Source organism: Panthera pardus, unplaced genomic scaffold (genome assembly GCF_024362965.1).
Source record: "Panthera pardus isolate Hobbes unplaced genomic scaffold, ASM2436296v1 HiC_scaffold_2, whole genome shotgun sequence".
Classification (NCBI taxonomy): Eukaryota; Metazoa; Chordata; class Mammalia; order Carnivora; family Felidae; genus Panthera; species Panthera pardus.
This window is the reverse complement of record NW_026526765.1, coordinates 102,357,274-102,381,941: the sequence shown is the minus strand read 5'-3', so window position 1 is coordinate 102,381,941 and position 24,668 is coordinate 102,357,274. Positions and strand designations below refer to the sequence as shown.

Sequence of the window (24,668 nt, the reverse complement as noted above, 5' to 3'; positions counted from 1 at the left end):
CAGGATTGAGGTGCCAGCATGCTTGGTTTCTGTTGAGAACTTTCTTCCTGGCTTATCGACAGCTGCTTTCTTACAGTGTCCTCACATAGGGGTGGGAGAGCATGCTGACTGGTGTCTCTCCTTCTAGGAACATGATACCCTCATGAGTGCTTCACCTTGTTACTCCATCTCAACCTGATGATCTCCCAAGTCCCCATCTCCAAATACAATCACATTGTGGGTTTCAAAATATGAATTCTGGGGGGACGCAATTCAGTTCACAGCAGCTCTTGGTCATTTCCTAATGCACATTCCTAGCCCAGAGTTTTCTCCTGAGCAATTCGTCTCTATTTCTAACTGAAGTAAGCTGACATGTAATTAGCCTACATACTCATGGGGGTCTCACACAGAACACATTATCTTCTGCTCAAACCAGTCACTTGTGTTGTACTTCATAGATTAATTAATGGTACCATCATTCTAGGTGAAAGACTCTTCTCTCCTGGTGTTTGAGTTTGATATCCCTCTCAGGCCTGTTCATGGGTGGCCCAGAACCACTCTCCATCCAGGCTGGGCTTCTGAGCACAGGAGTTAATAACGTATACAAGATTGGGGCCACTTCTCTTCCTTTGACTCCAGTGGTTTAACTCTTTAAGCCTATGATTCTCAAACCTGGCTCTAGGTTAATATGAGAGGTTTTAAGAGATACTGGTGCCTGGCCTCCACCCTGGGCCAATGAATCTGTCTCCAGGCAAGGGGCCCAGGCTTCCCTGGGTTGCATAGGGAGAGTTAAAGCTTAACGGCTATAAGCCACTCCATCTGAGGACTCGTGGCAGGTGTCTCGTGGCTCTTACAGTTGGTTGGGGACCTTCTTCTCTGGAACAGGAAGCTTCTGGAGCTTATCTTGCTTCTCCTTTCTTTCCAGGTCCATCCATGTCCTAAACCTTAGCCTAGCTCCTACCTCTGACCCTGTTCCTGCCTTTTGGGCTCATCACCTGTATCCTATTTCCTGGATTGACCGTGAAAGTCTCTAAAAGCTTCAACTTGGACCCCTTCTAGGATCTGGTCTTGCTTAGCATCAGTAACCCCCTCCAACCCACCCTTAGGAGGGTCTAGAAAGTTCTTTGCTATATTCTTAAGGAAACACCAGCATTACTGCACACACAGAGGATGTTTAATACATGCTGTTGCTGTCTGAGCCCCAAACTGATTTTGGCTATTACTGAGTGCTGCTGATAAAACCAGCAGCTGTTTTTAATGATCAATTTCCTTCTTTCTTTGAACAGCTTATTTAGAAGAGGAAAGAAGAGGCATGTGGCATTTGCTGGAGGAGATACCTAATTTATCATCTGGCAGTTTTCTGTGCTTTATTGTGGGTATACAACACAGACAAGGGGCAATGTGCTAACCCCAGGACTGGCCTGGACACGACTTTAATTTAGATTTTTGCATCAGATTGTGTTTGCTCTCTGAAAACTGACTGCACTTTGAGACCCCTAAACAATAGTAAATCTTAAGAATTCAATATTAATAAGAACAAGATACCCAACACGTTAGAAAAACTGGCAAAAGATATAACAGGCAGTATGAAATACTGAGATAAAAACTGACTAATAAGCATTAAAGAATGCTGAACTCCTCTATTAATTAGGGCAATACGAATTAAAAGATAATATCCATTTTTCAGTAAGCCAGAGATATCAATGGACAATTAACAGAAGAAGAAATAAACATGACCAGTAAATGTGAGAAGATGCTCCTTGTCACAGTACCCAGGAAACTGCATTTTTTTACATGTGTAGTTTTTTTAACGTTTGTTTATTTTTGAGAGATAGAGAGAGAGACACAGCATAAGTGGGGGAGGGGCAGAGAGTGAGGGAGACTGAATCCGAAGCAGGCTCCAGTCTCTGAGCTGTCAGCACAGAGCCCGACATGGGGCTTGAAGCCACGAACTGTGAGATCATGACCTGAGCTGAAGTGGGCAGCTTAACCGACTGACCTACCCGAGGTGCCCCTATGTGTGTATTTTTAAAAATTTATTTATTTAAATTCAAGTTAGTTAACATGCAGTGTAGTATTGGTTTCAGGAGTAGAACCCAGGGATTCATCACTTATGTCTAACACCCAGTGCTCATCCCAAGTGACCTCCTTGGTGCCCATCAGCCATCAATCCCATCCCCCATCCACCTTCCCTTCAGCAACCCTCAAGGGAACTACAGATTTATTTATTGATTGATTGATTGATTGATTGATTTTTGTTTTCACATTTCAACTTTTTAATCAGCTCCATGAAAGACATCCTAAATGCTAAGTGAAACACAACAGAATATTTTTTCTTCCCTTATTAAAGAAAAGACATTTGCAAGTTCTAAGAAACTTCTGTGTATCAGGGTGGTGACCTTGAATAAAAAACAAAACAAAACAAAACCCAAACCACCTCTAATCATGTTCTTGCAGCTGCATTTAGAAATTGCTTTCTAATCATGATAAACATTGTATACAGGTTTTTAAAATGTCCCTAAATGCACATCATTTGAAAAAAAAAGTGACCAAACATTTTTTGCCATAGCCCGTAATCCTGAGAGCCCAAACTAAAAAACTGGTAAAAAGAAAAATACCCAGACTCTACAAATGTCCCAGGACTTGTCTTTAAATGGGAGAAAAAACTTTAAAAGACATATGGAACTTTCTACAAGGTCTTTGTAACAAGCTACCTTGGGAGCTCAATTCAAAAATAGAAGTTGATGTACTAAACAGATTTTTCAGTGCAGCTCCAAAAATCTTTATAAATACAGCCATTTGGAAGGATGATCCTGGATCAGAAGTTTTATTCCTTGTGTATTTACATTAGGTGCACAAGCTTCATCTCAGTTGTCATAATTATCTCTGTAATTTCCTCCTGAGTAGCGGTCATAACCGCCCTGGCTGCCACCATAGTCTCTGGACCTTCCATATCCATATCCATATCCATACCCATATCCTCCAGGACGACTGTCGTATCTACCACTCCCATAGCCCTGGTCCCCACCACCTCTCCATTCATTGCTCTCATGGCATCTGAGGCATGCTCTGGGTTGGTGAAGGTGATGAAACCAAAACCCCAGGATCCCTGCGTCTCCCCGTCTTTGACAACGACCACTTCAGAAATAGGACCGAAGCTGCTGAAGTGGTCTTCCAGAGCCTGCTCATCGGTGTTGAAATTGAGCCCTCCCATGAAAAGCTTCCCTTCTTCAGAAGACATGGCAGTCAATTCGGGTACTGCAAGTTAAGCAAAAGGACTAGAAGAAGAGCTACCGCCGTGGAGAAGAGAGACTGGGGGAACTACAGATTTAAAGATACTGTTTTTCACCAATCATATTAGTAAACATTGCTATGCTGCAAGGTGTGGGGAAATGGATATATACAGAGACAGCTATCATATGTCACACATGGGGTTATAAATTGTATTATATTCTGGAGGGCGACTTTATCAACTTATACTAAAAATTTGGTCAGTGTATGTTAAAATTTTGTCAATTTAAAAGTTTACTTTGATTCAGAACTATTTTTATAACTTCATTTTGTCCTGAAACATCTTGTCAGAGCAGACTAGAGCAACTTTGAGACTGCAGGCAACTGTTAAGTGGTCCAGTGCAGGATTCTAAGTAACATCTCTTATTAACCCTTACTTGGACATATTCTAGACAATTGTTGGCCAAAACCATGAAATAGAGCCTCTTGCTTATTTTAAGCTTATTAAAAAAGGCAACCAATTGGCACATTTTGGCTTGTCTGTTTTATATAAAGGGCCTATACAATGTTCTACATTGATGTTCTACAATAGGGATGAACAAACTTTTCCTGTAAAAGGCCAGACAGTAAACATTTTAGGCTTTGTGGAACACGGAGTTCTTGTCACTAAACTTTGCAGTGGTAGCAAGAAAGCAGCCATAGGTAATATATCAGCTAATGAGTGAGGTGGTGCTCTGGTAGAACCTTATTTATGGACACTAAAAATTGAATTTCATAAAAACTTCACGGTCATAATATTATCATTCTTCTTTTGATTGTTCCTCCCAAGCATTAAAAAATATAAAAGCCGGGGCACCTGGGTGGCTCAGTAGGTTGAGCGTCTGACTTCGGCTCAGGTCAGGATCTCTCGGTCTGTGAGTTCAAGTCCCACGTCGGGCTCTGTGCTGACAGCACAGAGCCTGGAGCCTGCTTCGGATTCTGTGTCTCCCTCTCTCTCTGCCTCCCCCGCTTGTGCTCTGTCTCTCTCTGTCAAAAATAAATAAACGTTAAAAAAATTTAAAAAATATATAAAAGCCATTCTTTGTTCAAGGACTGTACAAAACAGGCAACGGGCTGGATTTGGCCTGCAGGCCTTAGTTTGCCAAACTCTGTGTTACGTTATCACTTGTTTCTTAGAAATTAGAAATTGCTGCAGCACTATTTTATGTTATCTAACATGCCGTAACTATATTAAGTAACTATATCTTAAAAACTAACCATTGTTTTCCAAACAAAAATTAAAAACCACTTCAATGCAAGCAAAGTCAGGTCCATTGTCAATATTTAAAAATTATTATTTTGTTAAAGGCTAGGGTTTTAATAATCCTTCCTATGATCCATTCTTGTGCATTTTTCCCCCCTGCGGTTAGGCCCCAAATCTTTTGTATTGTCACTCCTATGGATACTTCAGAGGTCAGCATCAGACCAAGACAGCCGATGGTGGTCACCTGGGGTAGCCCATCCATATGGTCTGATGCATGTCCTGGATCTGGCAGCCAAATAGCTGGCTTGTTAGCATCAGGATAGTAGTTATGATCTAATATTCCAACATTAGAACATAATATGGATATATTATATAATATGGATACCCCAAGGTATCCATAGTCAGAATCGTCCTGAAAGTAGCCAGTTATGTCCAGCACCAGTAGCCTCATTTAAAGCCACTGGCTAAGTTCTGAAGAGAGAGAGAGCTAGTCAGTTGAACTGAAAGGTGGTGTATCCTTACCCATTGGGAAAAAAACTAGCTTCTTGCCACTACATTCGTATGTTAGAGTGAAGGAAGAGTGAAAAGAGTGAGAGTTCCCTTTATTTCAATAGTTTATGCAGCTTCCTTGTCCTGACCAAGTGCAGAGTTTGCCTTGCCCAACCAAATTAATGTTACGTTTTTGGTTGTTATGATAGGTTCCAGGTTAGTTTTGCTGTAAAAATCTTAGCCACAGGCTTCTTTGCGGTAACTAATTGGCTATAAGGCAGTTTTCCCGTAGAAGATATAAGAATGAAAAATAAGAGAGGCACGTTAAAGAGGACACAATGAAACATGAAAAAAGTTAAAAATCTTAATTATTAACTTCTTTCGTTAAGAGAGGTATCAATTTTTCAAACACTGGCACGCACATTTGTAACTGAGCTCTGTATTGTGTGTCAAAGCCTTCCATACTTGTTCCGTTTTGGTTTATTGTTACTTGTCTGTTGTTAGACATTCCAAAGTTCTATGGGAAAGTGTTAAATGTTGTAATTCATTTGTAACTGAACTTGTTACCACTGCAGCTGGTAGGTTACTTTCTAGATAGTATGTGATCTGGTTTGTACTCTCTTATTCCACACTTCCAGTGTGTCTTATCATCATGTTTTCTACCAAGTCCATATATATGTAGTTGTTATCACTATTTTAAGACTATCACATCACTTGTCATGGTATAGACAATTATGAAGGCTGGCTACGGTTTATATAATATAAAAATTGGAACTCTGTCAATGGGGAAATGAAACCAAACTGTGAACCACTTATCTTTTATGGAAAAATTACCTTATGGCCAATTAGTTTTGCAGTGAAAATGTTTGTGGCAAAAATGCTTACAGCAAAGATAGTAGTTATGGTTATGGATGGTAATGGTGAAAATACCAGACACAGTTGGAAGAGACTTCTAGATTTTTTTTCGTATGGCAACCAACAATGCAAGCAGATGATTCTGGTTATTGTGGACCCCAGGCTCTAATGCATATGCCAAGGATCTACATTTCCAAGGAACTCTGCAAACCACAGACAGGATACCAAAGAAGCTATCTCTCTTTTATTAATAAGCTAGTATGAAGACAGGTGGAATTAAGCTGTAGGATTCTACCTGAGGAATTCCAAGCCACAGTCTTCTTCAGAAGTATCTGAACTGAAACAAAACAAAAAAAGAACTCTCTGAACTTTGAGCCACCTTTCAGATGGCGCAACTAAACAGGAAGGAATGGAATATCTTCATGGGATGAGTGTTAACTTTCTGGGTTTGTACGTGTTCAATCTGTGCAGCTGGAATCCTTTCTAGTTTCACTTGCAAGAATTCAAAAACAATATGATTGTATGCCAAGTAGATGTAGATGAGCCAAGAAGCTTTTGTGTATTCTTCTCTTCATGCTGGTGAGTGGGAGGACATCCTTGAGTCCAATCTGTAAGCTTTATCGTATGACCAGCTAACATCAAGAGGCAGAGATGGCCCAGAATGTTCTTTATGTTAATGGTGGACTTTCAGTTATGCTTAAACTTCCACATCTATCATCTCATTGATCTTGGATAAAAGCTACTGTTGAGCTTGTATGAAAACTTGCCTTTTGTCCAAATCATGAGCCTTTATGTGGGTAGGATACCAGTCCACAATTTGTTCCCTTACTGGTTTGTGCTTGTTATACTTCCATGATTGGAACACAGCAAGAGCTGTGGAGGGCATGCATTTGGAAAAAATAGTTACAGGTAAGGAGCCCTTCCCATCCTGGCTACAAATGTCCACTTTTGAGTCATAATGTGAGACGAAATACCATCCCATTGAGTGTGCAGCTGATTGCTTATGCATCCTTTTGACACTTTAATTGGTGTTAATTAGTATTTTGACTAGTATTTACTTAGTATTTTGATAGTTTAATTAGTGTTACAATGGCATGTTTCATTACCCATAAGAGTGCAGTCAAGCACTGGACATTGATTAGATGAGCTGCATCAGGCTGTGTGCATGAGGTCTGTATACTCTCATCTAGTGTCTCTAGGAGGTTAGCTGCTGTATTCACTTCACTTGGATCATTGCATGTTGTCCATGACTCAGCTACTTCTTGAGTGAAACACAGAGAAAACCCTTGTTTCCTCTTCTTCAGGACTCAGGTGGTGTCCACATCTATTCCCCCAGGATTACCTTTATCACTCAGAGAAGGAGCTGCGGTTGCAGGCTGGAATGGATCCCAGAGCGGAGGTAAGTTTGTTGCTGCCAGCAGCATCATTCCTGATGACCTCCATGGCCGTGCCCAACTCAATCAAATCAGCTTTGAGTAGCCTTTGTCCACGGAGCGTTTTAAAAAAATCCGTGGTGTAGCCCCTCTCAATTATGCTCAAGGGGGCAGGCTCTGCCTATCATGGGAGTCTGAGTTGTCTTTCACCTGTTGTAGCTGGGCTTCTTAGACCTTTCTCCATGTCAACTGCCCCTTCCTCATCATTCCCAAAGCCAGTCTGAGAGAGGTTTAAAACCATATTAAAACCATAAAAAACTTTTGAATGTGTATATCTTTTGCCCAGAAATATTACTTTTTAGAATTTATTGTAGCAAAATACTCATCAATACATATATATTCTATTCCATTGTTTATAATAATAAAAAAATTAGAAATAACCTAAATAGCCTTCAGTAGGGGAATGCTTGTGATAAACAATGTGAACATACAGTGCTGTTATACAACAGGTGCAGAGTATGAGGTAGGTCTACAGGTCTATAAAGTTGCATGAACAGTATCTGAAACCTACCGTTGAGTGAACAAAAGGAAAGTCACAGATCGGTTGATGTCATTTCTATAGGGTAATAATTAACGACAACAAAAAGGAACCTATGTATTTTCATAAGTATGACTATGAGTATCTGTGCATGCAAACATGGCTAGAAGGATTCAGGCCTAACTGGTAATGGTGGTTTCCTCTGCAGAGAGACTGGGATTGGGGGTTCTGGGAAAGAGGCGACTACATGTAACATTTAATATATTTACTGTGGGCATGTATTTGTGCTCACTTGTGTAATTAAAAGTAAATAATAATTTTTCAAAGAAAAAGAAATAAAATTAAAGAGATGGATTTTAAAAATTCAACATTAAGAAATTAGCAGTACTGTGGTCTGTACTCTGGATTCTGCACGTGCAGATAGCTTCATGTAGATGACCTGGGTGCCCAAGAACCCTGCCACTGACACTATGTAGGGCTGTTCAGAAGCCATGTTCTTGCCGTGGGCACAGGGCTGCAAGTTCTGGGCTGGAGATTTAGTGAGGAAATGATAATGATCAACTCTGTTTAGCATGAGGGATATGATAGTTGGGAGGGAGATGTAGGGAAGGAAAAAATTTTCTCTACCCATCCTAGGTTCATTGACTGGGGTTCTGCAACTGAGACCAACAAAAGAGAGATTAAAGGAGAAAAATAGTCAGAAGTTTATTAATGCGTCCATCTGAGCCTACACATGGGAGGACTCCATGATGAATACCTCAAAAGGATGGTAAGAACTTGGGCTAATACGGCTTCTTAGCAAAAGAGCGATGAATTTGTAGAGAAGTGACAAGCTCAAAAGGACTTTGAGCTTCTAGAGAAGGCAAATTGTGGGAAGGTAAATATATAGGGGAAAATAATGGAAGATAAGGTTGTTTTTAGCAAGGTTTATTATGTAGATCCCTTTGATGCCATCTCTGGATTGATGAGTCTAGAGTTGTCTCTGGTGAGTAAGTATCGTCCTGCCCTTCCTGGTAGATATGGGGTGTGCAGAGAGTTGTTATTGTGTTTGTTTCTTCTCCACTGCCTTCAAGCTCAAAATAATCCTTATACCAGAGTGGCATATTTTGGACTGGCATTCTCTGAACCCCTTCAGAGATATTCTAAGGAAAGGGACTATAGCTAAAATCTTATGTGTGTAAGAAGGGAGTAAAGTTATCACACTCAGATGTGAAGATTGTACCACAGCCAGGAAGCAGGAAATCTTCCCCTCATATCTTTTCCAACAAGTCCCTCCCACCCCAAGCCCAAGAGCCTTAAGATTCACCACTTCCAGAATTACAGATCTTGGCAGGCCTTGATTATGTTTATTTCACCAATTCTTGCTCATTAAAGTCTGACTCACATAGGGAGAGCAGGAAAACAGGCCCAGTCTTTGGGTTCATAGAAGTTTTTAACCTCACCGTAAATCTGCTGTGAAGAGAGTCATCACTTTGAACAGTGGTCTTGAAACACTGGTGTGGTTTGAGTCGTCTTATTCTCTTAAAGTCCTGTAGCTGGCACTGAAGAGACTGGTCCTTCTCTGCCCTCTTGCAACAGAAAGAGGACACTGCATGTTGTCTGGGGGCTTGCTTATCTTTTCTAGGCAACAACTGTTCCGAGGAGAGATCTACTGAAGCCAAGGGGCTTTGGTGGGTTTTAACATCTCCTATAGATGTTTCAGCTGGTGATTTTTGTTATTTGAAACTTCTTTGCGGGGGGATTCCGGAAGATGGCGGCGTAGGAGGACGCGGGGCTCACAGCGCGTCCTGCCGATCACTTAGATTCCACCTACACCTGCCTAAAGAACCCAGAAAACCGCCAGAGGATTAGCAGAAGGGAGTCTCCGGAGTCAAGCGCAGACTAGAGGCCCACAGAAGAGGGTAGGAAGGGCGGCGAGGCGGTGCGCGCTCCACGGACTGGCAGGAGGGAGCCGGGGCGGAGGGGCGGCTCGCCGGCCAAGCAGAGCCCCGAGTCTGGCTGGCAAAAGCGGAGGGGCCGGACGGACTGTGTTCCGACAGCAAGCGCGACTTAGCGTCTGGGAGGTCAGAAGTTAACAGCTCTGCTCGGAAAGCGGGAAGGCTGGAGGACAAAGGGAGGGAGAGCTGCTGAGCCCCCGGACGGCAGAGCTCAGCTTGGCGGGGAACAAAGGCGCCAGCGTCATCTCCCCCGCCCATCCCCCAGCCAAAATCCCAAAGGGAACCAGTTCCTGCCAGGGAACTTGCTCGCTCCGCGCAAACACCCAACTCTGTGCTTCTGCGGAGCCAAACCTCCGGCAGTGGATCTGACTCCCTCCCGCTGCCACAGGGCTCCTCCTGAAGTGGATCACCTAAGGAGAAGCGAGCTAAGCCTGCCCCTCCAGCCCCCGTGCACCTTGCCTACCCACCCCAGCTAATACGCCAGATCCCCAGCAACACAAGCCTGGCAGTGTGCAAGTAGCCCAGACGGGACACGCCACCCCACAGTGAATCCCGCGCCTAGGGGAGGGGAAGAGAAGGCACACACCAGTCTGACTGTGGCCCCAGCAGTGGGCTGGGGGCAGACATCGGGTCGGACTGCGGCCCCGCCCACTAACTCCAGTTATACACCACAGCACAGGGGAAGTGCCCTGCAGGTCCTCACCACGCCAGGGACTCTCCAAAATGACCAAACGGAAGAATTCCCCTCAGAAGAATCTCCAGGAAATAACAACAGCTAATGAACTGATCAAAAAGGATTTAAATAATATAACAGAAAGTGAATTTAGAATAATAGTCATAAAATTAATCGCTGGGCTTGAAAACAGTATACAGGACAGCAGAGAATCTCTTGCCACAAAGATCGAGGGACTAAGGACCAGTCACGAGGAGCTGAAAAACGCTTTAAACGAAATGCAAAATAAAATGGAAACCGCGATAGCTCGGCTTGAAGAGGCAGAGGAGAGAATAGGTGAACTAGAAGATAAAGTTATGGAGAAAGAGGAAGCTGAAAGAAAGAGAGATAAAAAAATCCAGGAGTATGAGGGGAAAATTAGAGAACTAAGTGATACACTAAAAAAAAATAATATACGCATAATTGGTATCCCAGAGGAGGAAGAGAGAGGGAAAGGTGCTGAAGGGGTACTTGAACAAATTATAGCTGAGAACTTCCCTGAACTGGGGAAGGAAAAAGGCATTGAAATCCAAGAGGCACAGAGAACTCCCTTCAGACGTAACTTGAATCGATCTTCTGCACGACATATCATAGTGAAACTGGCAAAATACAAGGATAAAGAGAAAATTCTGAAAGCAGCAAGGGATAAACGTGCCCTCACATATAAAGGGAGACCTATAAGACTCGTGACTGATCTCTCCTTTGAAACTTGGCAGGCCAGAAAGGCTTGGCACGATATCTACAGTGTGCTAAACAGAAAAAATATGCAGCCGAGAATCCTTTATCCAGCAAGTCTGTCATTTAGAATAGAAGGAGAGATAAAGGTCTTCCCAAACAAACAAAAACTGAAGGAATTTGTCACCACGAAACCAGCCCTACAAGAGATCCTAAGGGGGATCCTGTGAGACAAAGTACCAGAGACATCACTACAAGCATAAAACATACAGACATCACAATGACTCTAAACCCATATCTTTCTATAATAACACTGAATGTAAATGGATTAAATGCGCCAACTAAAAGACATAGGGTATCAGAATGGATAAAAAAACAAGACCCATCTATTTGCTGTCTACAAGAGACTCATTTTAGATCTGAGGACACCTTTAGATTGAGAGTGAGGGGATGGAGAACTATCTATCATGCTCCTGGAAGCCAAAAGAAAGCTGGAGTAGCCATACTTATATCAGACAAACTAGACTTTAAATTAAAGGCTGTAACAAGAGATGAAGAAGGGCATTATATAATAATCACAGGGTCTATCCACCAGGAAGAGCTAACTATTATAAATGTCTATGCACCAAATACCCGAGCCCCCAGATATATAAAACAATTACTCATAAACATAAGCAACCTTATTGATAAGAATGTGGTCATTGCAGGGGACTTTAACACCCCACTTACAGAAATGGATAGATCATCTAGACACACAGTCAATAAAGAAACAAGGGCCCTGAATGATACATTGGATCAGATGGACTTGACAGATATATTTAGAACTCTGCATCCCAAAGCAACAGAATATACTTTCTTCTCGAGTGCACATGGAACATTCTCCAAGATAGATCATATACTGGGTCACAAAACAGCCCTTCATAAGTTTACAAGAATTGAAATTATACCATGCATACTTTCAGACCACAATGCTGTGAAGCTTGAAATCAACCACAGGAAAAAGTCTGGAAAACCTCCAAAAGCATGGAGGTTAAAGAACACCCTACTAACGAATGAGTGGGTCAACCAGGCAATTAGAGAAGAAATTAAAATATATATGGAAACAAACGAAAATGAAAATACAACAATCCAAACGCTTTGGGATGCAGCGAAGGCAGTCCTGAGAGGAAAATACATTGCAATCCAGGCCTATCTCAAGAAACAAGAAAAATCCCAAATACAAAATCTAACAGCACACCTAAAGGAAATAGAAGCAGAACAGCAAAGGCAGCCTAAACCCAGCAGAAGAAGAGAAATAATAAAGATCAGAGCAGAAATAAACAATATAGAATCTAAAAAAACTGTAGAGCAGATCAACGAAACCAAGAGTTGGTTTTTTGAAAAAATAAACAAAATTGACAAACCTCTAGCCAGGCTTCTCAAAAAGAAAAGGGAGATGACCCAAATAGATAAAATCATGAATGAAAATGGAATGATTACAACCAATCCCTCAGAGATACAAACAATTATCAGGGAATACTATGAAAAATTATATGCCAGCAAATTGGACAACCTGGAAGAAATGGACAAATTTCTAAACACCCACACTCTTCCAAAACTCAATCAGGAGGAAATAGAAAGCTTGAACAGACCCATAACCAGCGAAGAAATTGAATCGGTTATCAAAAATCTCCCAACAAATAAGAGTCCAGGACCAGATGGCTTCCCAGGGGAGTTCTACCAGACATTTAAAGCAGAGATAATACCTATCCTTCTCAAGCTATTCCAAGAAATAGAAAGGGAAGGAAAACTTCCAGACTCATTCTATGAAGCCAGTATTACTTTGATTCCTAAACCAGACAGAGACCCAGTAAAAAAAGAGAACTACAGGCCAATATCCCTGATGAATATGGATGCAAAAATTCTTAATAAGATACTAGCAAATCGAATTCAACAGCATATAAAAAGAATTATTCACCATGATCAAGTGGGATTCATTCCTGGGATGCAGGGCTGGTTCAACATTCGCAAATCGATCAACGTGATACATCACATTAACAAAAAAAAAGAGAAGAACCATATGATCCTGTCAATCGATGCAGAAAAGGCCTTTGACAAAATCCAGCACCCTTTCTTAATAAAAACCCTTGAGAAAGTCGGGATAGAAGGAACATACTTAAAGATCATAAAGGCCATTTATGAAAAGCCCACAGCTAACATCATCCTCAACGGGGAAAAACTGAGAGCTTTTTCCCTGAGATCAGGAACACGACAGGGATGCCCACTGTCACCGCTGTTGTTTAATATAGTGCTGGAAGTTCTAGCATCAGCAATCAGACAAAAGGAAATCAAAGGCATCAAAATTGGCAAAGATGAAGTCAAGCTTTCACTTTTTGCAGATGACATGATATTATACATGGAAAATCCGATAGACTCCACCAAAAGTCTGCTAGAACTGATACATGAATTCAGCAAAGTTGCAGGATACAAAATCAATGTGCAGAAATCAGTTGCATTCTTATACACTAACAATGAAGCAACAGAAAGACAAATGAAGAAACTGATCCCATTCACAATTGCATCAAGAAGCATAAAATACCTAGGAATAAATCTAACCAAAGATGTAAAAGATCTGTATGCTGAAAACTATAGAAAGCTTATGCAGGTAATTGAAGAAGATATAAAGAAATGGAAAGACATTCCCTGCTCATGGATTGGAAGAATAAATATTGTCAAAATGTCAATACTACCCAAAGCTATCTACACATTCAATGCAATCCCAATCAAAATTGCACCAGCATTCTTCTCGAAACTAGAACAAGCAATCCTAAAATTCATATGGAACCACAAAAGGCCCCGAATAGCCAAAGTAATTTTGAAGAAGAAGACCAAAGCAGGAGGCATCACAATCCCAGACTTTAGCCTCTACTACAAAGCTGTCATCATCAAGACAGCATGGTATTGGCATAAAAACAGACACATAGACCAATGGAATAGAATAGAAACCCCAGAACTAGACCCACAAACGTATGGCCAACTCATCTTTGACAAAGCAGGAAAGAACATCCAATGGAAAAAAGACAGTCTCTTTAACAAATGGTGCTGGGAGAACTGGACAGCAACATGCAGAAGGTTGAAACTAGACCACTTTCTCACACCATTCACAAAAATAAACTCAAAATGGATAAAGGACCTGAATGTGAGACAGGAAACCATCAAAACCTTAGAGGAGAAAGCAGGAAAAGACCTCTCTGACCTCAGCCGTAGCAATCTCTTACTCGGCACATCCCCAAAGGCAAGGGAATTAAAAGCAAAAGTGAATTACTGGGACCTTATGAAGATAAAAAGCTTCTGCACAGCAAAGGAAACAACCAACAAAACTAAAAGGCAACCAACGGAATGGGAAAAGATATTTGCAAATGACACATCGGACAAAGGGCTAGTATCCAAAATCTATAAAGAGCTCATCAAACTCCACACCCGAAAAACAAATAACCCAGTGAAGAAATGGGCAGAAAACATGAATAGACACTTCTCTAAAGAAGACATCCGGATGGCCAACAGGCACATGAAAAGATGTTCAACGTCGCTCCTTATCAGGGAAATACAAATCAAAACCACACTCAGATACCACCTCACGCCAGTCAGAGTGGCCAAAATGAAGAAATCAGGAGACTATAGATGCTGGAGAGGATGTGGAGAAACAGGAACCCTCTTGCACTGTTGGTGGGAATGCAAATTGGTGCAGCCGCTCTGGAAAGCAGTGTGGAGGTTCCTCAGAAAATTAAAAATAGACCTACCCTATGACCCAGCAATAGCACTGCTAGGAATTTATCCAAGGGATACAGGAGTACTGATGCATAGGGGCACCTGTACCCCAATGTTTATAGCGGCACTCTCAACAATAGCCAAATTATGGAAAGAGCCTAAATGTCCATCAACTGATGAATGGATAAAGAAATTGTGGTTTATATACACAATGGAATACTACGTGGCAATGAGAAAAAATGAAATGTGGCCTTTTGTAGCAACATGGATGGAACTGGAGAGTGTGATGCTAAGTGAAATAAGCCATACAGAGAAAGACAGATACCATATGGTTTCACTCTTATGTGGATCCTGAGAAACATAACAGAAACCCATGGGGGAGGGGAAGGGAAAAAAAAAAAAAAGAGGTTAGAGTGGGAGAGAGCCAAAGCATAAGAGACTGTTAAAAACTGAGAACAAACTGAGGGTTGATGGGGGGTGGGAGGGAGGGCAGGGTGGGTGATGGGTATTGAGGAGGGCACCTTTTGGGATGAGCACTGGGTGTTGTATGGAAACCAATTTGACAGTAAATTTCATATATTAAAAAAAAAAAATAAATAAAAAAAAAAAAAGAAGATGTGGTTTATATATACGATGGAATACTACTTGGCAATGAGAAAGAATGAAATCTGGCCATTTGTAGTAACATGAATGGAACTGGAGGGTATTATGCTAAATGACATAAGTCAGGCAGAGAAAGACAGATACCATATGTTTTCACTCATATGTGGATACTGAGAAATGTAACAGAAGACCATGGGGGAGGGAAAGGGGGGAAAAAGTTACAGAGAGCGAGGGAGGCAAACCGTAAAGACTCTTAAATACTGAGAACAAACTGAGGGTTAATGGGGGTGGGGGAGAAGGGAAAGTGGGTGATTCAGGGGGGCACCTGTTGGGATAAGCACTGGGTGTTGTATGAAAACCAACAATAAATTATATTTAATAAAATAAAATAAAACTAGAAAAAATGAAAAAAAAAAAAAAGAAACTTCTTTGCTTTTCTAGTTCTGGTATGCTAACTCTTTTGTATGTAATGCCTGATTACTGCAGTAGACTGAATGCGTCCCCTCAAAATTCATATGTTGAAATCATAATGCCATGTGATGGTATTAGGAAGTGGGGCCTCTGGGAGGTAAGTAGGGTGTGAGGGTAGAGCCCCTATGAACAGGAACAGGGCCCTTAGAAAGGAGGTCGCAGGAGCTCTCTTGCCCCTTCTGCCTCGTGAGGATGTAACTAGAAGGCATCAGCCTGCAACCTGGAAGAAGGCTGGCACCCTGATCTCAGACTTGCTTCCGAAACTGGGAGAACCCTGAATTTCTGTTGGGCGTAAGCCACCCAGTCTGTGGTAGTTTGTTGGACCAGACTGAACTGACTAAAACGGTCACTTCATTAAGGACTCTTGAATAAGTATCATGCCCATGACACCTGAATCAATCTCTCTCTCTCTCTCTCTCTTTCTCTCCCTCTCTCTCTCTCGCATCTGCTTCATCCCTGACTGTGTACTTGGGATGTTGTTTCGGGACCATCCAAGTGCATGTGGGTTGTAGGATGTGTTTTGGTGATGCTGATCACCTGGCTTGGCTTAGCATAGGCAGAAGTGTTACCTTCCTTAAACTTTTTTTTTTTAGTTTATTTATTTATTTTGAGAGACAAAGAGAGAGAGCATGAGTTGGGGAGGCACAGAGAGAGAGGGAGAGAATCCCAAGCAGGTTCCACACTGTCAGCATGGAGCCCGAGGTGGGGCTTGATATCATGAACCATGAGATCATGACCTGAGCCGAAATCAAGAGTTGGACCCTCAATCAACTGAGCCACCCAGTCGTCCCACCTTCTTCAGTCTTGGTAGTGGCTGCAACTGATAAATGAGTATAATAGTGTACATGGCTGAAGAGGGAATGGAAGGACCTGGCACCCACCAGTTCAAAGGACAGTTTGTGCGTAGCAGTGGGATGTCCATTATTTTTTGGTCAGTGGAATCTTTCTATGCCTAACAGTAGAGTAAGGCAGAGCCTTCTGCTTTCTGTTAGAGACTGTGGGTCTGCTGAAACCCACAGTTGATTTTATTACTCAGTTGATCTCTATTGATGATGCAGCTGTACTTCCATGAATGTTTTTTTTCTTATGATTCCAGTATTATTACCAATATAGTACTTTTCTTGTTGCTGGTTGTTTTATAGGACATTGGGAAGTGGGGTATCAAGCAGTGCTGGTCTGACATCATGATACCTTGTATATCATCATGGGCTTTTTTACCACAGCAATTGAAGTATTTACAGTCTAAATCCCAAATGGCATTTGGAGATGCCCATATTTAGTGCCCCAGCTTTCCTCCCTAAAGTGAAGTCAAGCAGTCGTCAAGGTCCACTGACACACACACACTGTCAATTGTGCTATTGGTGGGAGAGACCCAACAGGGGAGCAGACCTACACTGAAAACAGTAGGCAAATTTTTGGTGGTTACCTAGTCTATCCTTAAATATAAATGCACAATCAAAAATCATATGAATTTTGGGTATAATTGACCACTGAAAGAAAAACACATGGTTGGGGCACCTGAGTGGCTCAGTCGGTTAAGTGTACGACTTTGACTCAGATCATGAACTTACGGTTTGTGAGTCTGAGCCCCGGGTCAGGCTTTGTGCTGACCGCTCAGAGCCCGGAACCTGCTTCAGATTCGGTGTCTCCCTCTCTCCCTGTTCCTCCCCTGCTCGCACTCTCTGTCTCTCTCTCAAAAAAAATAAACATTAAAAAAAATTTTTTTAAAGCAAACTACATGGTTGACAATAGGTAGGGAGTGGAATGGTAGAGGGACAGAGGAGAAGGGGAAGGGTAGGGCAGCTGATATCTTCACTTTACCTGGTAACGTGTCAAGAGATATATCCTCAGTATATGAAACAAGGACTAGAGGTTTAAATTTATTATTTAAAGGCCCAGGGGCACCTGGGTGGCTCAGTCGGTTGAGCGTCTGACTTTGGCTTGGGTCATGATCTTACAGTTGGTGAGTTGGAGCCCCGCATCCGGCTCTGTGCTGATAACTCGGAGCCTGGAGCCTGCTTCGGATTCTGTGTCTCCCTCTCTGCCCCTTATCTGCTCACACTCTGTCTCTCTCTCAAAAATAAACATTAAAACTTAAAAAACACAGAAGGGGAGGAGTGCTAGTTTCTGGCTGAGTTTGGTGTGCCAGAGCCACATAGTGAGAGGTAAAAAAGACTTAGGAATTGTTTAAAGGCAAAAACTGTTATGTCACTGGGATGTCACTTCCTCATCGGTAGATGAAGGTGCTTAGGTCTTCTGTTACTTTTAATACCCACTGTAGCTGTTTGTAGAGTTGTGGCATAATGCCAGCTGGGTGTTCAAATACACATTTTTCCATTTCCCAAAGAAAAATTTTTGGGGCTTCATGAAAATCTGGATCATTTTTTGGAAAAGATATTTGAGTAAGCAATTAAGCAAAGAAAGGCATAAAAACATCCTTTCCCCGGAGAACCAAGGAAAGGGGAGGCCTTCTGAGAGACCAAGTAGTTGCTTGTTTTATTTAAGAGGCTGACACTATCTAATGGATTGAAATGAACTTGCAATTGGACATTTAGTTAATTTCCCTCTGCTAACCAGTAATGGGAGATTATGGTAGGAAGACCAGATTCATCATAGACAAAAATAAATCAGATTTTTTTCCCCATTAAATCCAATTTGCACTATGAATTAACCTCTACTCCATTATATTATAAATTTCTACAGACACACACAGCCATGTCAGTTTTGCTGGTCAGCAGTGGAAGAAAAAAAGTTGTGAGCAGGTGTTTTGGTTTCAACCTTCTGTGGTATAGCATCCTACAGGCTGTGTTTGCTGATTGTAGAGATGTTTTATAAAAGTTTTTTTAACACTGCCATGTCTGAAAGTGCAAAGGCAAAGAGCGTTAAGCTTTCTGGTGAGAAGAGGCATAGGAATATGATGGAAATGAAAATCAAGATAATTTCACAAATTCAAAATGGTGAGCAAAGGACAAGCTGTACATGTAAATAGGAGATGATTGTTGAATAATAGAATGTTTTCGACGGATGAGGAACACATCATACAGAATATTTAAAGCATTATGCCTGTGCAATGGACAATAATGAACAGGAAGTAAAGAAAAAGTATTAAGGGAGTAAGGAATTTAGGGGGAGGGGGAATGAAATCTGCCTGTACAGATTTTCAATGTAGATATATAATGTACAACTCAATTTTAGACACAGATGCCTGATGGGATGTAGGTAAAGCACAGAGAGTATATCCAATTTTAAAGTTTCATAGGGCCACCTCATACGCTAATGGTCATCCATCTAGGGGCTGCAGGCTTGTATCCTTCTTGGTTACTTTTTGATTCCTGGCAGACTTATAAAGAGCCTCTGGAACTAACCTGTGTCTAAATAGAGCTGCTTCTGGGACGGTGGAGTAGAGGCAGGAAGAGGCTTGGAAGCCAGCTATTAGACCATCCCTAATATCTGCAGGATCCAAAGGAACAGAAATGTAAGTCTATGTACCATATGTCTGAATCAAAATTGTAAATAAAGATAAAGTAAATTCTATTATTTACCTTGACAAATATACCTTCAAAATAATCTGGAATTCCAGGTTCAAATATAGAGTTTTTAGACTCCTTGGATCCCATGCTGAAATATTGGTGATTTGGAGAAAGTTTGCCCAAAGTCCATTAGCCCCCAGCTTGTCCCCCTTCTCTTCCTACCACTGTCTCCTGCGTTGCAAGCAGCCTTGAACACATGAGGCTCCCAGCCAGGAGGTCCAGAGCCTCTGCAAATAGCTGCCCTTGGCCATTCGTTGGGCCTGGAAGGGCACACACTTGTAGCATGGTCTGCCATCAGGAGGGTGGGCCTGTGGATGAGGCCTGTAGGACAGGCTTAGGCTGTTCAGGTAGGTAATTCTAGGATCCTGAATGTCTAATCCTTGTCTAGAAAGGCTCTAGGAGGGCACATGCCCTTGGTCTCACAGATTCCCTTCCTGGCAGGGAAGGATATAATCGAAAGAGGGCCAGTGTGGGGTTTTCTAAAACACAGGGCCCAGATACTAGGTGGTACTTCCGGGAAATATGATTTTATATTTCATTGAAACTTATTAGAGAGCTGGGCAGTGGCAGTAGAAAAATATACTACCTCACTAGCAGACTGTTGCTCAAAATGACTGGGAAATCAGCTTTGAACTGGGCATATTGGTCTATCCTTCAGTTACAAATGTAGGTAAGTTATTTGATTGATACCTAAGTAGACAGAGTGGGGTCAAGAGCAAATGGTTGCCTGTTAGCTACTAATGAATCTGGAAAGATACTGCCTCATTTGAGAATGAATGAACATAAAACAAAACAAAACATGGGTCCATTAAAAATTACTGCAGGCGTGCCTGGGTGGCTCAGTTGGTTAAGCATCCGATTTTGGCTCAGGTCATGATCTCACACTTGGCGAGTTTGAGCCCTGCATCGGGCTCTGTGCTTACAGCTCAGAGCCTGGAGCCTGCTTCACATTCTATGTCTCCCTCTTTGCCCCTCCCCACCTCTCAAAAATAAGTAATCATTAAACAAATAAATAAAAATTACGGTAGAACAAAGGGATAAGGGACAGTCCCCTAGAATCTCATAGAAGTTTTGTATCTTTGAAGAGCCTAAAGGGTCCCTAAGAAAATTATAGGACATTGTGGAGAACAGATTTGAGAAGTGCTTCTAGGATGCAGAAAAAAGCACAAGCAAAAGGAAGCAGAAAATGGAAGTGAGAGCAAAGGTCTACTATACGACTACTTTGGATTCCTAGGGAGAATAGCATAACTAAGGATTAAAAGTAATAGTAAAGGACGGAATAAAATGTAAGTACATGGGCTGAAGGGGGCTCCCTGTATTTCAGATAAAAACAGAAGAGATCTGTATGTAGATCTATCCAAAGAGAAAATTTTGAATTACACAAGTTTAAAACATCTTAAAAACGTCCTCTTGGAAAAGGCAATTTAACTACAAATTGGAGAGACACAGTGAGCATTTTTTGGCTAAAAGTACTCTGATACTCTTTGGAGGAATTGTCTTCTCTCCACAAGAGTCAGCACAGCAAAATGTCAGTCAAGAACCAGTATCCTTTCCTGCCAAGAGGTGAGAATGTGACCTGAGACGAATACAGCAGTGTCTCTCTGGAACTGGAACTTTCACAGAGTAACACAAAGGCAGAAGACAATTGCTTCTGCTCATTCACACCACTTGCAGTACCTTGAAGTCCTCTGTCAGTTCCTGAAACTGAAATTTCAGGAGTGGCTCTATCTTCTGTCTTTTCACGTCTTTTGGTGAACCTCCCTTTAGATTTTGAGTTTTCTTATATACCTTCCATAAATTTCACTTTTGCTGCACTTTTCAAGGGACCGTAAGGGAAGAGGAGTTTGGGGGTGGTGGGGGAACCTGCCAGGATGAGGAAGAAGGTTTTTATATCCCCTTTCACTGGGCAGGTCCCAATAATCCACAGCTTAAGAGAACGAAGAAATTATGCTTCTCTAATGCACCAGTAGGTGGTGCTCTCACAAACTGAGTAACTGATGCCCAAAAGTAAAGGGTATGAGGCCTTCTGGAACACTGTGGGTAGGACGGCTCCTTCCGATGGTGGCATTGAATGACATAAAGCCAGAGAATAGTCAAATCAAATCTCTAAGCTGTCACTTCGGGCTGATTTGCTGTGGACTTACTGTTTGGTGCCTTCCAGACTCACAATTACTGATGTAATGGTCATATTGCTGTAGGCATAGTTCATGTGGAGTTCATTCCTTGTCTTCTCACATCAGTAAACTGAGAATATATCAGATGAGACAGTTTAGCTGCTGGCATTTTAATGACAGAGAGTGCTTCTTCAGTTTACTGTGTTTATATTCTGTGTACATGCTCACACAAATATGAGGATTTCTCATATCTTGTAATGACACTAGCGAAGAAACCAAAATAGGTTGTCTTCAGCAACACTGTTAGCTGGAAGGCTTTTAAGGCTGCTGTATGTACAGGATTTGGAAGAAGAAAAGGCTGTGACCCAGACATTTAAAATAAGTCAAGTTGTCTTTTGTGGAGGAGGGCAATAGAAAACTATTTTTAGATAGCTAAGGGCAGGGGGATCAAGGCATCCACATTTCCTTCTTGAAAAAACTGTTCCAGTCAACCAAGAGAAGGCGCAAAGTAGAGCAGTAAATAAGGGGAACCGTGGTCTGAAATGACTCAAGGTTCTAACCTAAGCCTAACCCCAAACCTAACCTGAACCCTGAACCCAGGAATCCTGTTGGATTCGTTGTTGTCAGGGGAGTTTTGCAGTCAAAGCATAAAGCTTGGTCCAGCACTGTTTCCCTGGGCTGCTTCCTTCCTCTGCGGCTCATTTTCCTGCACCAGGAAATGTGTTTCTTGTGACACACCCTTTGCCCCTATTACAAGACGCCTTGTTTGGTGAGCACTTGTAATTTGTATTTTGTTTATGTATTTGCAAACAAAATCTAACCTATTCACAGGGCTGTGACTCAGAACTGAGAAATAAATGTTTCCCCCTTTCCACCAAGCAGGATGTTTAGTGAAACATAATGACCTTTTTTTTTCTTTTTTGCTAAGCAAAGTCATGTTTTTCTGCATCTTTAAAGTCTGGATTGGACAATTTTATCATACAGAAGTAAAAGAATTGATTTGTAAGTGTATGTGTAAAGAAATACATTGAATGCCAAAAAAAAAAAAAAAAAAAAAGGAAAGAACTTGAATCCTGTCACCAGAGAGTGCCTGGATTAACTGTGGTATGTCCATATTTCTGGAATGTTGTGTGGCTTTAACAAGGAGGAGTTATGGTTTATAGGCACTGACCATTAGGAAAGGCCACCATGAAGTAAGTGGGAGAGAAAAGTATGTAGAAAAATCAGAGGAAAAAACCTTTTATTTGTGTGAATATTTTCATTTGTGTGCATTGAGATGAACATGGGGAAGAGTGTGGACATTGAACTATTAATATTCATTGTGTTCAAGGAGTGGTGGCGGTAGGAGGGAGGGTCACAGGTGAGAAGAATACTATAGGGTTTTTATTTGGTACTTCTAGGAATTTTTTAATTTTTGGTGCATAATAAAAGGCAATACAAGTATATATTGCCCTTTCAGTTTGAAAGAGAAATCCAGTGGAGTAAATAATAAAGATAATTCATCCTGAATGACTTCAGTATTTTTTAATTGAGAAAGATGAATACATGATCCAGGGATAGATATGATATCAAATCCCTTTGTGTGTCATTGATCTATGTGATGGTGTCATTGTTGAGTCTGCTCAAAAATTACTATATGCTAAATGTTCTCAATTTAATAATTCACATACCATAAAATTTGCCCTATAAACGTCTGCGATTCTGTGGTTTTTATTATGTTTGGAGTTGTACCTTGGAGTTTCTTTTGCGTTCCTTAGGAATTTCTGTATATGAGATCATGTTATCTCTGAATATAGTTCTACTTCTTCCTTTACAGTCTTGATGCTGTTAATTTCTGTTGCCCAGATATATTTGCCTCTAGAACAACACTGAACAGAAGTGGTCAGAGTCAGGGGCACCTGTGTGGCTCAGTTGGTTAAGTGTCCAACTACTTATTTCTGTTTAGGTCATGATCTCACAGTTCATGCTGTGGAGCCCTGTGTAGGGCTCTGTGCTGGCAGAGCGAAGTCTGCTTGGGATTCTCTCTCTCTTTCTCTCTGCCCCTACCCCGCTCACGTGCACACACTGTATCTCTCAAAACAAATAAATAAACGTTAAAAAAAAGAAGTGGTCAGAGTGGACATCTCTTTTTCCCTTAATTGTAGGGGAAAGCATTCAGTCTTTCACTATTAAGTGTGATGTTTGTGTAGCTTTTTAAAAGATGCTCTTTCTCAGGTAGAAGAGGTTCCCTTCCATCTTTATTTCTTGAGTGTCTTTTTTTTTGTCATGAAAGAGAAATTGGCTTTCAATTTCTTGAGGTAATGTTGACTAACAAAAAGCTGTACATATTTAATGCATACAGCCTGGTGTATTTGGAGATAAGTATACACACATGGAAACATCATCACAATCTATGCCGTAAATATATCCATCACCCTCATTGTCAAATTTTTTTTAACGTTTTATTTTGAGACAGAGAGAGACAGAACATGAACGGGGGAGGGTCAGAGAGAGAGGGAGACACAGAATCTGAAACAGGCTCCAGGCTCCGAGCTGTCAGCACAGAGCCTGACGCGGGGCTCGAACTCACGGGACTGTGAGATCATGACTTCAGCGGAAGTCGGACGCTTAACGGACTGAGCCACCCAGGCACCCCTTGTCAAATGTTTTTCTGCAGCTATTGACATAATCATGTGGTTTTAGGTTTTTACTGTTAATAGAGTGTATGGCATTGGTTGATTATCAGATATTAAACCAACCTTGCATTTTTGGAATGACTCCCACTTGGTCATGTTGCATAATCCCTTTTATATGTTGCTGGATTCAGTTTGTTAGTATTTTGTTGGATTTTTGCACTTCTATTCATAAGAGATGTTGGTCTTTAGCTTTGTTTTTGTTTGTATTTGTACCATGACTGTGGTTTTGGTATCAGGACAAGACTGGTCTCATAAGATTAGTTGGGGAGGGTTTTTTACTCTGCAAACTTTTGGAAGAGTTTGTGAAATACTGATGCTAATTCTTCTTTAAACATAGGATAGAATTCAACATTGAAGCCATTTGGTCTTGGGCTTTGTGGGTAGTTTCTGATACTAATTCAATCTCTTTACTTGTTATGGGTGTACTCAGATTGTGTATTTTTTTTCTTGAGTCAGTTTCAGTAGTGAGAGTGTTTCTAGGAATTTGTCTATTTCA

The 24,668-nt window shown here is 41.4% G+C and overlaps 1 pseudogene; it reads right to left on the bottom strand.

Moving 5' to 3' along the window:
* Positions 1–2,822: 2,822 nt before the first annotated feature.
* LOC109275031 (RNA-binding protein 3-like) lies at positions 2,823–3,292 on the bottom strand (annotated as a pseudogene).
* Positions 3,293–24,668: the final 21,376 nt, after the last annotated feature.